Raw genomic sequence first — 13,701 nt, 5'->3', positions numbered from 1 at the left:
AGAAAAATACTCAAAACACAGCAATCATTAACTCAGACTTAAAATCAAATGCCACAAACTAAAATATGATACCAAAAAAGTTTTTTTCACTATTATACTCATAACTTTTATTCTTTAACTATTGATAAGCCCCGAGTTATAAAGGATTCGGGATTTCTGCCCATTGTTCATATTTTACAAAAATACTATTAAGATCCATATATAAAGTTTTCAATGTAATAAGTGTGCATGCTACTACCATTAATATACTTACTTCATCTATGTTTCTGTGATTGGATTCTAATCACCTATTTTTTGTGTTTTTGTTTACCTGGCAAGGGGGAAAAGAACAAATTCCATTCAACATGCCACATTTTATGGAGCTCTGCTGGAAAATAACTTCTTCCTGTGAATTCCCAGATTTCAGAACATTATCTTCCCATTATTTACCAGATGCCTGTTGATTTCTTCATTCTCCTGGCTTTACACTTCTCTATTTTTAATCTGGGGATACCAGTGACATTAATTCAATGTGACACAAAATGAATGGCAGTATATTCTAAGCTTGTTGAAGCCTAATGAGATGTATTTTTCTGCTAGATATGATGACCCCTGTGTCCAGGAAAATACACAGTATGTCTTTAAAGTCATGAAGAATTTAGATCCTATGCTAATCTGTATGGCTGAAAAGATACCATGTGTAAAAGTATCTTTTATTTGCAAAATATAATTGTTGTCTCGGAGGCTTAATGTTGAATAAGATTACCCTTTCTATCTCTTTCTGAACTATGGTTGGCTGGTTCAAGAAAACTGTTATGCCTCAAAACACTTCTTCAAACTGACTGATTCAAACTGTTTCCTTTTGGTTTCTGATTAAATTGCTATGCTTGACCTCATACTAACTTTGTCAGTGTGTTTTAACCTTCTGGATTTTGTTTTCTGTCTCATTCTATCTCCACAGGGCATCTAGCTTGTTGTTTCTGCAACCTGTAAAACTGTCTTGATAAAATTGTCTCCTCGGTGCTGGAGCCACTGTCGCCGAGCCCAGGCCATGCAGCTGCTGCTCGCCTGTTGCCCCCCCAAAGATTCAAAATCCAAGATGACAACCCTCAAGGAGAAGCTGATTGTGAATCTTCTTAAGGAAGAACAGGCCCCCCAGAACAAGATTACAGTTGTTGGGGTTGGTGCTGTTGGCATGGCTTGTGACATCAGTATCTTAATGAAGGATTTGGCAGATGACCTTGCCCTTGTTGATGTCATAGAAGACAAACTAAAGGGAGAGATGATGGACCTCCAGCATGGCAGCCTTTTTCTTAGAACACCAAAAATTGTCTCCACCAAAGACTATTCTGTAACTGCAAACTCTAAGCTGGTCATTATCACTGAAGGGGGGCCGTCAGCAAAAGGGAGAGAGTCTGCTCAATCTGGTCCAGCAAAATGTGAACATCTTCAAGTTCATCATTCCCAACATTGTGAAGTACAATCCACACTGCAAGCTGCTTGTTGTCTCAAATCCCGTGGCTATCTTGACCTACATGGCTTGGAAAATCAGTGGCTTTCCCAAAAGCCGAGTTAGTGGAAGTGGTTGTTTTCTGGACTCAGCTCGGTTCTGTTACCTGATGGGAGAAAGGCTCGGAGTTCACCCGCTGAGCTGTCATGGGTGGGTCCTGAGAGAGCATGGCAACTCCAGTGTGCCTGTGTGGAGTGGTGTGAATGTTGTCAGCATCTCCCTGAAGTCTCTGAACTCAGAACTGGGCACTGATGCAGACAAGGAGCAGTGGAAGGATGTTCACAAGCAGGTGGTTGACAGTAGTGCATATGAGGTGATCAAGCTGAAAGGTTACACATCCTGGGCCATTGGCCTCTCTGTGGCAGACTTGGCCGAGAGCATAAGAAAGAACCTTAGGCGGGTGCATCCCATTTCCACCATGATTAAGGGTCTCTATGGGATCAATGATGGTGTCTTCCTCAGTGTCACATGTATCCTGGGACAAAACGGAATCTCGGATGTTGTGAAGGTGACACTGACTCCTGAGGAAGAGGCCCGCCTGAAGAAGAGTGCAGATACCCTCTGGGGAATCCAGAAGGAGCTGCAGTTCTAAAGTCTTCCCAGTGTCCTAGCATTTCACTGTCCAGGCTGCAGCAGGGTTTCTATAGAGACCACACACTTCTCATCTGAGCTGTGTTTACTACAATTGTGTTGAGGTGGTCTGGGGAAAAAGGCTCAGTTCCCACAACTCTACCCTGCTGCCAAGTGCTACTTGTGTAATGGTAACCTGGTTAGTGTGTCTCTAAGACACACTGCCAACTGTGTGCAGGCTTTGATTACCCTGTGAGGCTGCTGCGTCACTGCCCTGCGCACTCTCACCAAACATGCCTAGGCCAACGAGATCCCAGTGAGTCATAACCTGGCTCCAGTGTATAAGTCCATTATGCATATCTTGTGCATAAGTGTTCTACAGGATATTTTATGTATTATGTGTGTAGTGTATATTGCAACATTATGTGAAATGTAAGGTCTGCATATGGATGATGGAACCAACCACTCAAGTATCATGCCAACAAAAATACCAAATGAACCTTGAACAGTGAAAAAAAAAATTGTCTCTTCTCCTAAACCATTCTGACGAATCTTTTTCTGAATCATCACTTTGTTCAACCACCACCCCCAATTAAATGTCACTTGCAAAAATGGCTTTTTTCTTATACAAACTAACCTTACTTACATTGTTTGGGATTAAAGGTGTGTACTAAGGGTATGTTTATATTCTAGCCAGGGGAATTAAAGATGTGTCATTCTGGCTAGATCACATAGACCTATAAGGTGTTGTGACAAAATCTCTTATCATTGCAACCATGTTGCTGGGTTAAAATTCCTTTATAATTGTGAGTTGACCAAGTCCACATATACAAAGCTCACCAACTTAGGTATGCAGATATGTGTAGGAAGCCGCTGTTAGCAGTGGTTATACTTTTGCATTTCCAAGATGGCGCTGGCCTCCTGTTTTCCCAGCAGTAAACAATTAACTGCTCAGATGCAAAGGCAGAGAGCCCGCCAAAGTCACTGCCAATCCCAAGGCGTAATATTGGGTGGTGAGCGAACAGCCAATCAGAAGTGAATACGTCACTCTAGGGTGTATTTTAAGCTAGGCCCCTTCCGCGTCTCAGCCCTTCCGCTTCCTTCTGCGTCCTTCCTCGTCCTTCCGCGTTTTCCTCGTGTGTGTTACAGATTAAAGCCCTCGTTTTGCAGTAACTACCCGAATACTGTCTCTCGTGTTTCTTGTCCATGGGCGTGGGGCGACACGGGAGGCGCACGTTATAGATATGTGTGTAGATGTTTTCTGTAAACAGAAGATATTATTGTTACTACCATATTTACAACGTGAGCTGTTCAAATAGTTAAATTGATCTTGAGATCAGAAGTCCTTGTCAATGACAGATTTCTTGCCTCCAATTATCCACAGCTCACAGGTCTAGTCTATAACTTATTCATCTTTACCAAAGCCATCCCATGCCAGCAGACTCCTGACCTTCTTCATTCAAACTCAAAGATATATTGTATAGACAACTGTGAGAGTGAGTTTTTAGAGTAAGTTAATTATAGATTCATAGAAGAACAAAACTAAAAAGATTTTCAGCTCTTGGCCAAGGATAAAATCTGTGGTCACTGCCCTAAAACTTTCAGGATAATTTTTATTTCCCATCTCTTCTTCAGCAAATTCTCTTGGGAAGACTTTTAATGTCGCGTTCAGACAGAAGCCCATGTCCTTCCTAAAAGACATCTTTATCTTGACCCAGTTCTACAATTTTCTTCAGACATATTAATAAAAAATAAAACTTAAAAATATTTTCATCTCTAAGGTTAAAAATATTTATGTTATATATTGGTTCCCAATGATATTTCTGTAAGATATCCTCCCTGTTTTTACATTATTTTTATCTCTACAGCTGTCTATTATTTCATATCTTCTTTTAAAAATAATTTGTGCTTTTTAGATTGTTTGTTTGTTTTGGTTTTCAGTAAAACAGTCCCATTTCCTTGGTCTTTCATGTATTGGTCTTTCATTCATTGTTACAGTTCACTTTGAATTCAGGAGTGAATTTCACTCTTCCTTGTGCAAAAACAAAGAAACTAAGAGAAGTGCAGACATGGAAATGTGCAAGCGATCCACAGAAGATGTGAAGCTAATCCAGAGTAGTCTACAAACATCATTCAGGGAGAGGGAAGCAAAAGCATAAAGGTGATTTAAACTTACATGCAAAGTGTGTATTTCAAGGGTAAACAAATGTGCCCCAAGGACAGCCATAGTGTTGGTCACAGTTCCTCTGCACTAAAGGCAAAACAGCCATATGTTAATAGAAGATGAGGGTTACATTACACTGGAAATAAAGAATTATCTTTTTAGGAATAGAATAGTTTGGGAGTAATCCCTTGTCACTAACCTCAGTAAAATAGAAAAGAAGTCTGTCCAGTTGTGACAATCACTGCCTTCTTGTCTCTTCTCTAATGACTAATTCTCCCATGTTAGTGAAATTTTAGAGGACGTCAAACACAGTTGTATTATATTTGAGATCATTTCCACAAGAGTCTTTCCCTGTGCTTGGAATGCGTGTGTTAAGCTAAATGTGGAAGAGTTTACTGAAACCATGGTTGAAGGTCTTCCAATTTACTGTCACTGAAATTGTTTCAAAGTGTTTGATTTAATTTATTAAATCCCGAAAGAATTGAAATACATTAGTCAGTTAGGCAACAGCATCGGCATGAAATGTAGTTTTACAGTGGGCATTAGCATCCTGTCTCTGATTTTGCTTACTTTCTTAAGAGTGGTTAAACCATGTAGACACATAAAAGCTTGACAAGAAAGTTGGACTCGTGTTTCTGGCACCTTGAGTTATACAGCCTTCACAGACATTCCCCTACCACTGAGTGCAGGCTGTTTACAGTGTTGTTAAGAGATGTCTTCACTTTATTTTCACAATATTCAGACAGATGGTCTCAAAAAAAAAAACTGTGTTATTATTGTTTTCCTGATCAAACATTTGCTTCATTAAAATCATATATATATATATGATTTACTTTCTCCTTAAACTATAACTATATTTCTTCAGTGTCCCAAAGTCTCTGCATTTCTCATCCAACTGAGGTATCTAATGTTTATGTCATGTTTTAAAAGTCCATTTTAAATGGTAATTTACTGGTACTTATCCAGTTACTTTGGTATCCAACTCTTTATAAAGATCTTAAAAACAAAAATCTTAGTTCAAGCATCCAGTGATAAACATTTTAAAATATTTTAGCAAATAATATATTAAAATATGCTAAATTCAGCCACAATAATTCATTGGGGTTCTTTTATCCTTGACCTCCTTACTATGATTTCTAGCCAATAAATCACTTCCTTATTCTTTGGCTGGTATGCTGTACCAGCACGGTTCTTTCTGCTTTCTGCTTTCCAAAGTTCTTTTATAAAGACCTCAGTTATCATCTAGGGAACAGAAGCACCACCATTGTTTGGTTGTTGCTGTTCTTTTTTTTCTAGTGTCGAACTATCCCGTGGCATTTTACTGTTCATCCCTCTTATTTTTTCATATACTTTAGATATCTGTGGGATATGTTTTATCCTTACCTGACTTTCTTTTTTCTTTATGTGGTCTTTATAGACACCATATTTCTGAGTGAATTTCTACTTCCAAGTCTTCAATGGGATGTTTCAGCCTCTATATTCCTTTAAACATTTCTCCAGCTATTTTGCTCTTTAAAATTGTTGGCTTGGTTCCTTCCCAGGGGAATTTTTTTATATCATTTTTAAACATGAGCCACCACTTTGTGACATCTGGAAAGGTGAACAGGGATTCTCTCCCCATGATCATCTCTCTTATATATTTTTTTAAATTTCTTCTTTCTCTCATAGGGATATTCTTAACCTCCAAATACCTCTGCCAAATTTCTTAGTTTTGAGAAATTAATTTCAGCTATTATCATACCATGTTCAGAAATGCTAACATTTCTCACATTGCCTTATGCAACCTCTATATTTCCTTGTGTAAAAACATTATCAATTCTCTGACCCAATTTCAGGAATATGTTTCCTTGATAAATAATCAGAACAATGAATGTGTCTAAGTTAGTATGTTTTAATCTGGTACTACAGACCAGCTGAATATTTTAATTATTGGCAAGTATTTTAGAGATAAGCAGGCCTTGAACTGTAGCCATTTATGAACTCAATGATTCTGTCTCTTATTTCATGGAGGTAATAGTAATATGCTTTTTGAAAACTGTGTAATTCTTGTCATATTTCAGATGTATATGCTACATGTGAGACTCTTGTATCTCTCACATTAAAATAACAGTTCTTCATTTGCAGAGATGTCTTAATGTCTATATGCTAATTTGTGTGTATGTGCATGTGTGTGTGCATGCACGTACACATGTGCTTGCACACATGTGCATGCATGTGTATTCATGTGCATAAAGTTTCTAATGGTAAAAAGATGAGGAGGACTTTCATAGTTCATCTTTAGAAATCACTCTATTTTGTGATATTTCCTCATGTCAGTTTTAACATGTGGCAAGATCATGTGCTTATATATATTTGTATTTGTTTTAAATAAAAATGGCTATGGATTTATTTTAGTGTCTCTTTCTATATGATTTTCAACTATAAAGTACATAATTTGTGTGCCATGCTCTGATCATTTGTCATATGAATTAAAGTCTGACATGCAGAACAGTTCTGATGGCAGAACATAAAAACTTATTCATTAATAATTCTTTCTCTATAAATTCAGCTCTGCATAAATATGCATGTGAAGTCTTTATTTTATTAAAACTCAAATTTGCACCCCTTTCTCTTTATGTTAGAACATCCTAAACATGGCAAGTAGCAGGCTAATCATTAGAAATACAAAGGTAAGGATAATGTTCTTGCCCAAAATGGTTTCTAAAACTTGTGGGCAGTACATTCACATAATGCACAGAATTACAGAACAAAGTGATTTTATCATATCTTTCAAGGTGCACTTTCATCTCTCAGTTTCCATTCTACCTTTAATTTTTCTCAAATATAACTTTTAACTTCTTTTCAAATCCTATGTTAATTCTTTCTTTCTTCTAGGATTTGGATTACAATTTGAAGGAGCCATAGTCTTCCTAAACTCCACTTTCATTCCTAATGAAAATTACTTTTACTTTTTTCTCTGTGAAACTTTCCAAGAAGCAAGTCTTTCACAAAACATAAAAAGTGGAGTGCGGTAGAATGAACCCTCCTATTTGCATAGATTCAATACCTATTGTTAGTGTTTTATTAGCATGTAAGCATTACATTTTGTTCCATTTACTCTTTTGTATTTGCCACAAGTAAATTAATTTTTTCTCTCTGTTATAAGATCAATCACATGAAAAGATAATGACCATTAATCATTTCCATCACCTACCTACATTAAAAAATCTATCCCATATTTATGACATAAAGTAGTCATTCTATTGTGATCATGGATCTCTAATTAGTAATCTTGATTCTCTTTAGCAAAGTAATATGTTTCCTATGTATAGTTAGTCATTGGTAACTTAGTGATGTCTCTGTATGGAGGATTCACAGCCATTGATTCCCTGATGCTTTCCCAGGCAAGTATATTCTACATTCTTAACTGAATTTTCTATTATTGTCCTTTCCATATTCACTGTCTCAGCTATTTATTACCTAATTTTGGAAGTCATACAATTTCATTGCCCTTGTGTTCCTTTGGTGAAATTTCTCACAAATCTGTACATATTCAGAGACACATTACTTGTTTTCTATATTTTAATAAATGTCATGTCTTATAAATTTAATGGCATCTTTTGAAATTCAATAGTCTTTAGTACTAGAAGATACAACCCACAGGCTTAGATTTTTCAAAACCCACTTTAGGGTTCTTCAATGCTTCAATCTCACTTCTAGCCCACTGACCATAGGTAGGGAGAAAAGAAGGCTAATAGGAAAAGTGTTGTGGACATATGTAGAAGTCCATGTCATCCCAGCAGTCCAGTTCAATAGCAAACATCAAACATTAATCAGGAGCAGAGGCATGGCTTCCAGAAACACAACAGTTACACCGAATTGGCAAGAGTCAGTGCAAGTAGCCAGAATCAGCCGGAATACCACAAGAATTTTATTGGCATGTTTCTCTCTACAAAGTGAAGACCAGTGAAGACCTGAGAAGTATTGCAAGGTGTAGCAATGCAAGAGCATCCTTCAATAATTGTAGAGTTTTATTTATATTCTTTCTAAACATCAGGTGCCCTCCAAGGGTCTGTTTCGAGAAAATTATCACATGCCCTCTCAGAAAACAGCTTCCAGAAAAACATCATGTGACAACTGAGTTGAAAAAAAAACCAGAAGCTTTCACTTTAATAGCTAATCTTGTATTTCAAATTATGTAAAAATACCTTACTACAGACAGTACTCCAATGAGACACCTTAGGTGTATATATTACATTTGGTATTTTTATTACATTTGGTATTTTTATTTAATCTTTGCAGTAATACAAGTAATTACATCTTTTTCTAAAATCAACTCATTGTTAAAAAACCATTGTTCTTCTTGAGTTGTAGTCCAAGACATTAGTCCAAAAGCACCTATATTTTCTACACTCTGAAAGTATGTTATAAACTCTAGGGATTCAACATTTTGTAAGCATCATTCCCCAGGTGAGATTCTTGATTGTTACTAGTTCATATCCAGATACAACTGATGTCTATATATCTAATTATTAGTAGTTTATATTTAATTAAAATAATAACACGTTTTTTTCTCCAATGGAAATCTGTATTGTTTCTTTAATCATTCACTTATTTTAGTATTAATATTAAAAGAAGAAAATTATTACATTGTAGAGAATAAGAAATATCCACAAATAATTTAAATAGTTTTATAACTTACTTGACCAATCATTAGACTTACTTGTTAAAATTTTATATAAGTAATTCTTACATACTATAATGCATTAACTAAAATTTATGCATAAGAGAAGAAAATTTTAAAAAGCTGATACATTTCTATAATTCCAGTACTTGGCTGGCAGAGAGAGGTGAATCAAATGTTCAAGTTTATACTCGGCTACCAATTTTAAGTACAGCAGTATGAATTACTTGAAACTCCATATCATTTTTTAAAAAGGAAAAAATAAAAGAAAGAAAACTCTTTCTTAGCCACTGCAATTATTCTGTTACCTAAAATATACACGTTACATTATAATAAAAGTACTTATGTTATACTTTTACTATCAATTTTCTGTTTATTGTTATACTTGTAAGAGTCAAAATCAAAAAGATATTTTCAATTTTGGCTTCCAATCATTTTGAGACTGTTTTTATTTATATGAATCTAGAATATATTTGATAGCCTAAAATATTACTATTTTTGATTATTATTTCATCTTATTTTGGCAGTAGAACCCTCTCACATTTGTCTATTGTAACATTTTTATGACCACTTTAATTGTTAACAGTTCTCATACCACTCCTTTACATTATTATCCTAAAACATAACCAAGCTCTTATGTCAGCAGTGCTGGTGACTTAGAGTGATAATTTGGAATGATGATAAATAGGTGTGGGTGTGCCCAGCCACTGAATTATCATTGCTTTTACAACTATTCAGAAGAGAAAACAGGGAGAAGATTACATAGCAACATATACACACATGCACACGCATATAATCACCACCACAAAATCAAAACAAAGGCAAAAAATGATAATAACAACAGAAACATCATGAACTCATATTCAATACATGCTTTAGGGAGACATGAGACATTTAAGGATAGGGGAAATGTGCATGCAGAAATATGCATGCAGAGACAGAACTTGATGGGTACAGTTCCCTATAGGTCTAACCTGAACCTTTAACTTTTAAATTCAACACAACATGAAAAAAGCCTTGCCACAATCACCGAGAACCAAGGAGTGAGCCACTTCAGTTAGCACTTTCCAAAACAAAATGGTGTGGACCTCTAAATACCAAAAGTTAAAGAAACTGTTTGTCTCTTAAGTTGCTTCTAGTAGGTATTTGGTTATAACCCTGTTGAAATTAACCAAAAAAAAAAAAAAAATCATCAAAATCAACATCTTAATTTTTTTCCTTGATGTTTTAAAAATATGTATACTTTTGTCTATTCTCTTACACCAAAAAGTACTTTGTATTCCATATTATACATTAGGAAAACTTTGAGTAATCATAATGATATTTAAATAAGATAAAACAATACAACTTTATCTTAAACTCTTTGTAAATAGTCTTCTAGAAGATATAAGTTACAAATTTTGTAGAAGTGAACAGCTTTCATCTTGTTAGATGTTGTTGTTTCATCATATTAGAGATTTATTTTGTTTATTTGTTTGTTTGTCCTCAAATTTCAAAGTTTATATTTGGCCACTGTGTCTTAAAACAAAACTAATACTGTTTCTTCAGAAACCTTATGCCTTCTTCAGATACCTTTCTACTATATCCATAATATCTCGTAGATGAGGGTTTACTATTGCCTTCCTTTTAAGTCTATTTTCCACAAATATTAAAACAACTGATATTGTATTATGTGCAAAATTCTTTTTAGTTTTTCTCTTTTATAGACTCTGAACAAATAGTTTATCTATTTACCCAGAACATTTTCATTAAATGTTTAAAATTACTCTTTTAATAGGAAAAAATGAGTTTTAAAATATAATGAGTAAAATAATCACATTAATTTTTATTTAACATGGAAGGTAATTTATCTTGCAACTAATAACAGTGGGTGTTTAAATACTTAGCATGTTCTGCGAAAGTGTCTATAGAAAGTGACACTAATCCTGTGATATGAAAGAGAACAAATCAAATTGTATAATTAGAAAAAGAAAGATACAAGGAAGTCACCCCTGGCCCTGAGCACTAGTTCCTTCTGGTCTGGGCCTGAGCACTGAGCAGATCCTAGGCAGCACAGCTCTGCCCCCAATCTCACAGAACCCAGAGGAAGTGGGCCTCCCAGGAGCTCTAACCCAGGCAGTATCTTATGTACGCAGACAGCAATGCCCGCCCCAAACAGGGAGTAACTGGGACCCACTAGGACCCAGAAAGTCACTCCTGGCCAGAAGCACTGATTCCTTTCTGTCTGCACCTGAGCACTGAGCAGATGTTGGGCCCCAGCTCTAATCTCAGTAGTAACACCCACCCCACACAGTTCTGATACAACCAAGATAATAGAAAAGACAGGCTCCAGTCAGAGACAGGGCAGGTAGCACTAAGGAGATCCAGAGGGCCAAAGTCAAACACAAGAACATAAGCATCTGCAACCCAGGGTACTTGGCATCCTTAGAACCTAGTTCTTTCACACAAGAAACTTTTGACTTCCCCCTATTACTAGGAAAGCAACGTACAGATTTGAAACCCCTTCTAATAATGATGATAGAGGACTTTTTAAAGGACATAAATAACACTCTCAAATAATTTGAGGAGAACTTGGGTAAACAGGTAGAAGCCCTTAAAGAGGAAACACAAAAATCCCTTAAAGAATTACACCAGAATACAACCATACAGGTGAAGGAATTGAACAAAACTATCCAGGACATAAAAAAGGAAGTAGAAACAATAAAGAAATCACAAAGAGAGACTAACCTCAAGATAAAAAACCTAGGAAAAAAATCAGGAGTCATGGATGCAAACATCACCAACAGAATACAAGAGATAGAAGAGAGAATCTCATGTGCAGAAGATACCATAGAAAATATTGACACAACTGTCAAAGAAAACACAAAATGCACAAAGTTCTTAAGACAAAACATCCAGGAAATCCAGGACACAATGAGAAAACCAAACCTAAGGATAGTAGGTATAGATGAGAGTGAAGATTCCCAACTTAAAGGGCCAATAAATATCTTCAACAAAATTGTAGAAAAAAAAACTTCCCTAATCTAAAGAATGAGATGCCCATAAACATACAAGAAGCCTATAGAATGCCAAATAGTCTAGACCAGAACAGAAATACCTCCTGTCACATAATAATCAAAACACCAAGTGCACAAAAAAAAAAGAAAGAATATTAAATACAGTAAGGAAAAAAGGCCAAGTAATATATAAGGGCAGACCTATGAGAATTACACCAGACTTCTCACCAGATACTATAAAAGCTAGAAGATGCTGGACAGATGTCATACAGACCCTAAGAGATCACAAATGCCAGCCCAGGCTACTATACCCAGCAAAACTCTCAATTGCCATAGATGGAGAAACCAAGATATTCCACGACAAAACCAAATTTACACAATATCTTTCCACAAACCCAGCATTACAAAGGATAATAGCAGGAAAGCTCCAATACAAGGAGGGAAATTATACCCCAGAAAGAGCAAGAAAGTAATCCTCTTTCAACAAATCCAAAAGAAGATAGCCACACAAAGATAATTCCACCTCTAATGACAAAAATAACGGAAAGCAACAATCACTGTTCCTTAATATCTCTTAACATCAATGGACTCAATTCCCTAATTAAAAGACATAGGCTAACAGACTGGATAAGTAAACAGGACCCAGCATTTTGCTGCATACAGGAAAGCCACCTCAGTGACAAAGAAAAACTCTACCTTAGAGTAAAAGGCTGGAAAACAATTTTTTCAAGCAAATGGTCCTAAGAAACAAACTAGAGTAGCCATTCTAATATCTCCAGCCAGAGAAGACAAAGGGAGGGACTCATAGCTCCACCTGTATAGGTAGTTGAGGGTGGCCTTGCCAGAAATCAGTGGAAGCAGACAGCCTTGGTGCTTGAAAGTTTGGATTCCCTAGTGTTGGGGAATTTTGAGAGCAGGAAGGCAGGAATGAAAGATTGATGGGAGCACACGGTCATAGTAATTGAGGGGCATAGGGTAAGGGGTTAGGCATCAGTGGAAGTGGAGGGCCTTGGTGCCAGAAATTTTGAATTCCCTAATGTTGGGGAATTTGAGAGCAGAGAGGTGAGAATGGGAGGATGGTGGGAGCACACCCTCATAGAAACTTGCAGAATTATATGGATTAGACATGACAGAGGCAGGCCGCCAGAAGACTAGATTCCAGAATTCAAACAAACAATTATCTTGATACTAAAATTTGTTTTGAGAATTGTATATAACAGAATACACAGCCTTGGTGTATCTACTCATCAAGCAAGCTGAGCAGACCTGCTCGAACCTCTGATATCCTCAAATTTCAGCTGGATGCAGTGAAGACACAGTGTCAGAGGCTGATGATTGTACTCTTCCCCCTGTTCCTCTTCTAATATCTCAATGCCCAAAATCATCTTTAAAAAGTTAATGGAGAGTTTGGCACCCATATTCCCTGGGCTTGGGGACTGAGCTGGTTAATATTGAGCTGTCTTGCTAGGGAAAAGTAGTGGTTTTGTTGGAACAAGAAAGGATTAGCTAGGATTTATTGCATAGCCATAACCTATTGGTAGAAATATGTATAATTGTTATTAAGATGAAGTTATAATTTCTTAAATGGTACAAAATTTACTTTGATTTCAAATTTAAGGTATTCATTGGTATGAGCTTCTTATTGATATAAAAGAGAGATTAATATTGTTACTCTCATAGGCATTATGCCTATGTAACACATTTAGGAATACAAGACTTAAACCCAGTCCTTCTTTAACTTTTCTAACTGATTTGAGGTGGTTAGTTTGTGAGTTAAGGGCCTATAGCAAATTCATGGCTCTGAGTTTATTGTTAGGGT

At 36.2% G+C, this 13,701-nt stretch overlaps 1 pseudogene; it reads left to right on the top strand.

Moving 5' to 3' along the window:
- Positions 1–1,066: 1,066 nt before the first annotated feature.
- Positions 1,067–2,231, top strand: LOC117717886 (L-lactate dehydrogenase A chain pseudogene; annotated as a pseudogene).
- Positions 2,232–13,701: the final 11,470 nt, after the last annotated feature.

This window comes from Arvicanthis niloticus, chromosome 12 (genome assembly GCF_011762505.2).
Source record: "Arvicanthis niloticus isolate mArvNil1 chromosome 12, mArvNil1.pat.X, whole genome shotgun sequence".
NCBI lineage: Eukaryota > Metazoa > Chordata > Mammalia > Rodentia > Muridae > Arvicanthis > Arvicanthis niloticus.
The sequence above is the reverse complement of the archived record's forward strand: the minus strand, read 5'-3'. Positions and strand labels throughout refer to the sequence as shown.